We start from the raw sequence: 8,356 nt of genomic DNA, 5'->3' as shown, positions 1-8,356 counted from the left end.
TATGTGGATTTACCACAATTTATTTATCCTTTTACAGATGATGGATCTTAGAGTTGTTTCTAGTTTGGGGATATTGTGGATAAAGGTGCTATAGATATTCGCGTGCACAGGGAGTCATTTTTGATTCCTCTGCAGTCATTGGTCAGTTCTTTCCTCTCTCGTACTCAACCCCGGTTCTAAGAATCCTATAGCTCTTGCTACCCACCCTTTGTCTGCTTGTCTGTAGATACTGGTTAGTTAACCCTATGTCTATCCTGAGTAGGAATTACCACCTTTAGCCCTGCTGCTTCTCCTTTTGCACTTTCTAAACCTGATCATAAAAGGAAAGAATTAAATATACTAGAATATGACAATGGAGGACAGTTTCCCTGGGCACATAATATAGAGGAATAAATAGTACAAGCTCCCAAACTGCTTTCTGTTCTGTGAGAGGTAGTGGGGAAAGAACTCTGGCTTTGACGACAGTCAGGTCTGTCTCCAAATCCAAGATTGGCCATTTATTTGTGTAAGAATCTAGGTACTTTAACTTCACTGAGCTTCATTTTTATTTTCTTTTTTCCTGGAAAATGTAACACTTTGCAAAATGTGAAAATTAAAGGAATTAATCCATTCAACAAATATTTGCTGAGAACCTACATATGCCAGGCCCTGTCTTAGGCACTGGGGATATACAGTAGTGAGCAAAATGGCAAAAGTAACTGATCCTATAGAGCTTCGATTCTAGCCTAGGGAAACAGACAACAAAAATAAAGAATCAAAGTCTATGTTACGTTAGATGATGATAAGTGCTATGGAGAAAAATAGAGCAGGGAAGGGGGATGGAAAAGGCCATGTTTGCAACCCCATCTTGGCTGTGAGTTGCTAGAGACTAGGAATTGATTTTTCTCCTGTATCTCTAGCATTTATCACAGTGTTAGTTGTATATTATCTACTGCACAAGTGTTTCCTGAGTGAAAGGAGTGACTGAATAAAAACCAGTGTTGACGAGAGAAGTTTATCTCATAAAATCATTGTAATACTGCTTACCTGGACACTTTTACATATTTCCAAACAGGTAATAATTATGTCAGCAAGAATAGTGCCCTTCCCTGCTCCTTGTTCTTGCTGGATCTTTAAGTGTCCCATTCTTAACCACTGTTATAGTTTTTTTCTGGGAAATCAGAAATGTATTTTCTAAATAATATATACTTGATTTTTTAAAATAATTAACTACATTTGTCAGGCTCTTGCTGAATGAGTAACATAGAAAACAATTTGCCAAATCGTTCAGTATGTCAATTTTTGTAATAAAAAGCTTTGGTATTCTACAGTGTCTGGAAAACTGGCATGAATATGCTACAAATATTAAAATCACATTTTAGAACAATATTCAATGTCAAGGGACAATGTCATTAATATGTGGTTAAATGGAGTAAAAAAAAAACAAAACAGTATGCACAGTGTCATCTCATATATATAAAATACAGCAGGCCTTACAAATGATTGTGATTTTCTTCTTTTTTTCTACATATTTTCCATCAGCCCACATTATTGTTAATCATTTCCCCCCATTCCTATGATTTTTAAAGTATCATAAACTATATAAAAGGAATAAGAATAATTTACATGCATGATGGCTTGATATATTGAAATGTTTACTTAAGGTCTATAAAATTTGGCAGACTGCAGGGGTGACTAGAAGATAAAAGACAGAAATAACCCAGACTTTTGGAAACAGCCTACCTCCTAGGCTTGTTTGATGAACAAATTAGATAGTATGTGTTAAAATGCTTTATAAATTATTATGTAATTATAAAGCTTAATGCTTGTGTCATCCACTATAAACTCCATGAAGGCAGGAACTTTTTTTTATTGCTATTCCTCCATTACCCATTCAAATATGTGCTCAATAAACATTTTGTAAGTATATAGTTTTTGTTTTTTGGGGTTTTTTTTGGTAACTAATAATTATTTTACAGGAGAAAACTGTACCATCAAATGATTTGATGGCTCCACAATTCCCTCATTCAAGATGTACCGAATTCCTATCATTCAAGATTTCTCATTACTCAATCTAGTTGACAATGTACTTTTCTACCCCAGTAATAGGATACACACAACCTCTACTCAAGCCACTTCAGGATACTATCTTCTGAACTATTGATGCCTTCTCTTCTCTGCCTAAAGTCTGTTAAAACTTAGCTCAGCTCAAATCCAAAATCTTTCTTTGAGCTATGTGAAAATATGCTTGTTTGACATCTCAGACTGCTGATTTTTTAAAACACTTTTTTTTTTTTGGCTGCTGGCGGGTACAGGGATATAACCCTTGACCTTGGTGTTATCAGCACCATGCTCTAACCAGCTGAGCTAATAGGCCAGCTCTCAAATATTTTTAATACCTTGTTTGTTTTTATATTTCTATCCCCAGGGACTAGGACAGCCCACTGAATATGGCAAATATCCAATAAGTATTTGATGATTCAATTATTTTCACGTCATTACCTTCAATTTTTGCTCCAATGAAGGTAAACCAATTTCCTGAAACTCTTCCCTTGCCCCACACTAAGGTACAACTATTGATTGTTTTGTGCAATTTTTAAAAAGTATTCTCTCCAATAAATGCAGCTTGTTGTAAAAATTATTTCAGTAATGTCACAATCTACTCGAAGGACAAGTAACAAGTAGTTCATTTTCCAATTCCAGTAGTCTGTGTTATGGATTATGCTTTGTTACAACTCCAATTCCTTGGATTCCACCCCGTCCCCCCAACCCCTGGGATATTACCTAATTAATAAGGTTGAAATATGGCAATTGTCATTCTGGATCAGAAATTCCTGTGCGCTTCATCCCCTGCATCATTCCTTGTGAAAATTAGGTGCTTAGGAAAGCCTATAACCCATCATCTAAGGAGCTATATTTAGAGTTCAGTTAAAAAAAGTACTGAGTGCGTGGCTGGGGAAATGCCCGTGTAGTTACGTGGTGAGTGGAGTCCTGGGCCAGGTGCGAGGCTCTCAGCGACGTTTTTCTGTGTCCCTGGCCAACCATCTCCCCGTAGCTGTTTGTTTCCGTGACTGCGCTCCTGCAGAGCACAATTAGCTCCAACACTACTCTACAAACCAGTTTTGTAGAGACTTAAAAATGCTTGCTCTGGCGGCTCCTGATTTTATATAAAATCAGAAAACGACCCAGCTGGATCCAAGGCAGATTTATCGCTTATTTCAGGGTCCCTCTGAAGGCGTAGAGAATTATGACTTCGGATTCGAGAGCACGGCCCCAATACAAACCAAAGCACGGAGACGCGGCGACTCCACCACGGTGACAAAGTGCTGGGGCCTGGGCGCTGGGACGCCAGGAGCTGCGGCGGCCCTGGGTCCGGACGGCAGGGCGTGAAGTCGCCCGAGTTTCCTCAGCGCTTTGTTTTTCCTGTCACAGCACTGAAATAGCAAAGCAGGGGTGGGAAGTCGCCGAGCAGTTTTTTTTTTTCCCCCCGGGCTGGCCCAGGGAAAGGGGAAGGAAGAAGCGAGAGCTGCGCGAAGCCTGCCCTGAGGTCGGGCGTCGTTCTTCGGCCACTTCCAGAACGCTCGGAGCCGCTCTGTAGGTCCCGCCCCTGCTGGGGTTTCCCCGCCACCCGCTGTCGTTTGAATGGCACAGCCCCTCCCCCGTTGCCATTGGCCAGCGCCGGCCCCGCCCACTGCCCCCCACCGCGGCTGGGTTCGGTCCCCGAGCCGCCCGGAGCTGCAGGCAGCGGGCGGACTGTTAAACCGCGGCGGCGGCGGCCGGGGCGGGAGCGGGGCGCGCTCTGCAGAGGAGTCAGCGGCGCCCCGGGTGGGGGGAGGCGGGCGGACAGCTAGAGATCACCTCAGCAGCCCCCACCACGGCCGGACCGAAGGTGCGGCGGCGGAGGGGAGCCAGGGCGCCCCAGCAGGCGAGTGGCCGGCGTCTCAGCGGCGGGCTCAGGGGGGTGGGTCTCGCCTGTCGGGGACGGCGGCAACGCGGGGAGGAGAGACCGCAGCAGTCGGCAGGGTGGACTTGTGGGTCAGGCGACCGTCGGGAAGCCTCTCCGGCCCCCGAATCCTCTGGATTGTTGGACTCTGGGTCCCGGCACAGGATCGCACTCTGGGCAGGGGTCGGACCTTAGCCAAATTTAAACGGCTAAACGTAACAGCGTTGGCAACAGCTAGGGCGGAGGAGAGGAAAGAGGTGGAGGGAAGGGTGAGGGCGTACCTAGGCGCGGGTCACGTGGGGGAGGGGCGGGGCTTGGCCGGCCTCCCTTTTGTTTTGGCTTGCGCGTGCGCAGAAGGCAGAACACGTGGTCTTCGGGCCCGCCCCTAGACTCCGCGGCAGCACCTCACCAATTACGGGTGTGGTGACCGCTGTTTTGGGGTAGCTGTTTTGGGGAGGCGGGGTTGTCTGTGTTAGATGTGACCCTTACTTTATTTATTTCATTTTAATTCAGGGAAATGTTGATTTGGCCTCTATAATTAGATGGGATGGCGGAGATCCTAGAGGATATTGAGGGATGATGCTTTCAAGTTCGTGTCACTTCTGGGTGTGCTGAGGAAGAGACCGGTCTTGCTGGAAAAAATTTGTGGTGTTTGGTAGCGAGAAATGCAGGACTATGTTTTGGTCGTTTTCAGAAACCACAGGGAAGGAAGAGGCTGGGCTTTACAGCCAAGCGTGCCGGCACTAGTTGAACGTTCTTGTAATGTTTTCTTACTCCGGGGGAATTAGTCTTTGGTTCCTTCCCTGACCGCTCTGCCTCTCCGATGAGGAGTAGGGAGATTTGGGGGGGCGGGGGGGTTGTTGTTTTGTTTTAACTGTGGGAAGCATATTGCGTTTTTGATTTTCCAGACTTAAGAACAGTCGTGTGCTGGCGAGATTTTAGACTCCCTTCCTTCGTCCTTCCTTAAATCAGTTTGCTTAATTTCGTGTTGAGTTAGGGTCAGAAATTTTTTTTAAATACTGACTGATAGGATAAGTTTGTTAGCAACAAAACCTAAATGAAATATTTATGAAGACTGCAGACAAAACCGGCAGTGTTTTTGACTAGGAAAAAGTTTCCCTAAAAATATTTCAATATTGTAGAAAAACCTGGTATTCTGGAACGCAGATTGCTTGAGAAAGAGGCTTTGCAGTGAGTGGTCTCTGCCGTTTCCATTTCTTACTAACTAGCCATTTCCTTGGGCAAGTCACAGCCTCTCTGATCTCAAATCTGTTTCCTCTTGTAAATAGTTTCATAATATGGTCCCTGTCTTAAGAAATTGTTATGATGATCAAATGTCTTGTAAAAGGGATTTGTGATTTTTACTAACTTTGCAAGTACAGAAATTGCTAAGTGATATGATTTTTATGACACAAGTCAGTTTTTAGAAGTCGGCATGTTGGAAGAATATAAGCAATGAATGAAGCATAAAATAGGATATATTTGATAATCTTCGAAATCTGTTGTCACTGTTACCTTTGATTCCACCTACTTAGATCAGTGTCAAGGTCTGCCACCATTTCCTCATAGTTTTTTGTTTTTGTTTTTGGGATTTTTTTGTCACGAAAATACTCCGCCTCGTAGTTTTAGTCTACATAAATTATTATTACTTCTCTTCCCTAACCTTTCTGGCATGATTTTTTACATGAAACTCTTCTTAATCTAGGCCAATTCTATCACGTTGACTTTTTACATTTACATTTTAATTTTGTTTCATAATCTGTGCCTTTTAAAATAATAATTGCTTATTTTGTTAAATCTTATTTATTATAAAACAATTTGGAAAGTAGGGACGAGTGCAAAGAAGAGAAATAATACGAAAAATAAAAATAGTTTGTACCTTTCTTTAAATATCTATGTGTATATGTATATTTTTCCAAAAACTGGGATCATATGGTATCTTCATTTAACTTTAACTCAGACACATTCTAATATCATTAAATATCCTTTGAAAAAATTAATAGCTGCTTAACATTTTATCATGTAACTATCATATTTTATGTTTTTCCTATTGGCAGATGTTTGGGATGTTTCAAATGTTTTTTGGTATAAATTTCACTATGGAAAATAGCCTTTTAAGTAAATATTTGAAATTCCTCCACCCCTTGATTTGTAGAAAAGGAATTGCTGGGTCTTTTTTTGTTTTTGTTTAAAGAGTTGTAATGTCACCAAACTACTTTCCAGAATATTGTATTGATTTATGCTCATCTAATGGTATGAACATGCCTCCCATTAAGTCTTTGTTCATCATCGTTTAACCTTAAAACGAAAAACCTAGCTTTAATTTGTGTTTAAAGTTTTTTTTTTTATTTATGTCTGTGTTGCATCTATTTTATTTTCCTAACTTATAAGGTGCTTGAGTGAAAGAAATATGTTTCATATTTGACATACTACAAATTACCTAGTGAGTGTTCAGTAAAGACTTGCCAATTGGCTATTAATATTTACCTTTTTTATCTCTGGAAGGTCACGAAATTGTGATATTTATTTTTTGTCTTAATTTATGAATACACTATAAGGAACCTACCGTTACTGTTTGACTGATTTATTACTTGAATACTTCCTTCAGGTGGGGCCTCACTGATCTTACCACAGTTGTCTACTGAAAGGTCCATTAACCTTAGTTCCCATTGTCCAACTGCTGCGTTATCCAAGAGCTTCATCCAATTTTGATGCCATTTGTAATGATAACTTAGACTCATTTGTTTATTCATTCATCTGTCTACTGTGGAATTAAAGGTTTCACTCTGATCATTCTAGTTTCACTTGTAGCCTTCTATGTGTTTGATAAAAAGATTTCTAGTGTCTGAAGTTCCTTTGTTTTTTTTAGATTGTTCTTAATGGCCCATCTATTATTGCCTATGGCATTCTGTACTTCCATTTAATCTACCACATAAACCTTATATGCAATATGTAATTCTTATTTTCATATCTTCATCCAGTTATCTGTGTTCATATCCTTTTACTTTTGTCTATACAGTACTAGATGGTAGTTGAAGGAGGCACAAAGCTGCTTCCTTCAGGTTTACATTTGTGTTTAGGATTGTTTACTAATTGAGTTTGTCAAGTTATGAACAGCAAGTAATGGGGCTGTTTTCAAAAGAAGTGACAGCTAATGGGGAATTAGTAACAAATTTACAGACTTTAAAGCATATCATGTCATATCTTTGTCCTTAAAGTAGTTACTGCACTACAGTACTATAATGGAATATGGTACATAATGATGTCCCTGATTTACAATACAATCTTACATTACTTTCAGGATGTTTAATTTACAAAGGCATGGAGGGTATTTCCATTTTTAAGTCATTTCCAAAAGACTTCTACTTTTTTTTTTTTTAAATATTGTACTGAAGGGATATTTCACTGGACTGTGCTCCTTATTCTCTAATCATGTGGGATAAATAAATACCCAGCAAATGTTAAGAAAAAATGGTAATGTTATACTTGTTGGTAGACAGTCTATAATGAAAATCTGACGGCAATTCATAATGGGAAATTTTAATACTTGATGTTATTTTTATGTTTTAGAAATACTTATTTCTATATGGTTGTGAAAATTCATTGATAATATTGAGGCTTTGTTAATATTTTTTAAATGCTTCTGAACTTTTTATATATTCGTTTGTAAAATCGAGGCTTTTTCCCAGTCCTATTAAGACAAAGAATTCTCTCAGATTCAGTACCGTAGTCTCTCAGGTATGTTACTTTTAGTAATTAAAAACTGTTTTATTTGGTAGTAAGTCATTAATAACGTTTAATCAGGTGAAGTTAAATTGAAGCCAAAATGTAAAATGTTAATTTGAAGCCAATGTGATAATGCACTTCTAAATGTAAATTGCTGGATCCAAGTTGATGTACATAGAAAAAAATGATTCTTCATTTATATTCCTATGAGTCATGCACTGAATAATAATAATTCTGCTTGCAGTATGATCTGTTTGATGTGTTATGTGGCCACCCAAGTGGCTTTATCTTTAATTAAATTCCTTTAGTCTTCAAAGAGAATTCCTTTTTAGGGATAGTTTTCAAAGTGGAAGAAGTTCTTATAAACACCATTGAATATGAAGTACTGAGCCCTGGTCATGCCAATTACTGCAGTGTTTTCTGCTGTAAATTGAGAATTCCCATAAAGTGGCATAAAGAAATCTTGAAAACTCAACACTGTATTTTGTAATCTGAGCTTCCATTAATTCCTATGTATTTGAGGAATGAAACTGTACCAGTGGGAACTCATGCTTCTTACTTTTGTTGTTGTAGTTGGATTTTTCCTTTATGTGTTACAAGTTAGAAATTTTGACTCCCTTTTATTTTAGTAAATGTATAAGAGGAGTTCTCATATTTTGCTAAAATAATTTTTTTCTACTTTTTTTTCTTACTGTTATTAGTATGGGT

The 8,356-nt window shown here is 39.3% G+C and overlaps 1 protein-coding gene across 1 annotated transcript in view; it reads left to right on the top strand.

The window, feature by feature from the left end:
• Nucleotides 1-3,710: 3,710 nt before the first annotated feature.
• KANSL1L (KAT8 regulatory NSL complex subunit 1 like) overlaps nucleotides 3,711-8,356 on the top strand; it is a 124,730-nt gene continuing 120,084 nt past the window's right edge. Inside the window, 1 exon segment of the mRNA XM_063092705.1 lies at nucleotides 3,711-3,904. The gene's annotated coding sequence lies outside the window, so the exon portion shown is untranslated.

This window comes from Cynocephalus volans, chromosome 1, assembly GCF_027409185.1.
Source record: "Cynocephalus volans isolate mCynVol1 chromosome 1, mCynVol1.pri, whole genome shotgun sequence".
In the NCBI taxonomy this organism is placed as follows: domain Eukaryota; kingdom Metazoa; phylum Chordata; class Mammalia; order Dermoptera; family Cynocephalidae; genus Cynocephalus; species Cynocephalus volans.
Note: the sequence above shows the minus strand (reverse complement) of the source record. Positions and strands in the feature narration are given on the sequence as shown.